We start from the raw sequence: 1,230 nt of genomic DNA, 5'->3' as shown, positions 1-1,230 counted from the left end.
TTGATAGCGCTCTTTTCTTATAAAAGTTTTTTTTTTTTAAAAACTTTGCAATTTTGTATTTTTTTATGTACTGCAACTCGTAGTTTTTTTATTATTTAAATATTGACTCAATTTCAGTTTATCTAAGATTGATGGTGTCTGAAGCTTGGACTATTTGACGTAGTGTGCTAGTTTGTTAAACGAGGACTGGTGGCACTTTAAATGGAAATGAGACATAAATAATGCGGTCAAATACAATATATTTTTGCGCTTTCATATGCTTTCCTCCGCTCAAAGTATAAACACACACACGCACACATAATGAGCTACAAAATAACGGGGTTATCAATTCTCTTAATTATTCATTTCGACCGGCCTCCTCAGAAGTTAAAATCCCACAGGCGAAACAATGTATCATTTATCGGTACTTGTATGTGTTAACCAAATGGCGAAGCTGCCACGCAAGCACGCACAAAGTCAAGAAAAAACGAAAGTGACTACGGCAGGGAACACAAAGTGACACTTTGCGCCCATCAACCGGTGTCACTCGGAACGGCACAATCAAAATGCAGCCCGCCACACGTCGCTTGCATGACAACAACAGAAAATACAAAAACAAAAAAAGGGCGATGCTTCGCAACCAGCTGTTTCTCGAACCACCCTCCCTCACGTGCGACCCACATTAAGCAGACGGTCGTGAGATCACGTGACGACGCCTCAACGTTTGGCCAACCGTAGCCATGACAACCCGCTTCGCGCCAAACCGACCTGTCGCCGACAGGAAAGCGAACACTCCGAACAGATCTCTCTAATCGCTGCTGCCGTGGCGTCGGCTTGGCCGCAGCGCTCCTCCGACCCGAGGTTCTTATTGCGGCTCCGAGATGGCGCCACCGCCGCAATCCCGGGGATCGTGACGTCACCAGGGACGCAGCATCCCGCATCCCTCCGGGAGGAAGAGAAGAACATGGAAGAGGATAGAAGGAGGAAAGAAGGGAAAACGAGAAAGAATATGGAGGTCGGCTGTTCTCCCACTGGCTGATGAACATGGCGGCGATGGTGTGCTGCTGCGATGCTACCTGTGAATTCTGGGTCGCTTGCGACGGTTGGGGCTGAAGGCTGAATTTGAAAAGTTGGAAGTCGTTCGGCGTGCTACGGACTTGACTGCAAGCGGCGTCTGTGCGCGTGTTTTGCGGAGGTTAAGTTCTGTCTGAGATTTGTTTAGGATGAGAGGATTGTTGGAGGCTGGCAGAG

The sequence above is a fragment of the Ixodes scapularis genome, unplaced genomic scaffold (genome assembly GCF_016920785.2).
Source record: "Ixodes scapularis isolate PalLabHiFi unplaced genomic scaffold, ASM1692078v2 PGA_scaffold13__105_contigs__length_92229423, whole genome shotgun sequence".
NCBI lineage: Eukaryota > Metazoa > Arthropoda > Arachnida > Ixodida > Ixodidae > Ixodes > Ixodes scapularis.
This window is presented reverse-complemented; position numbering follows the sequence as displayed.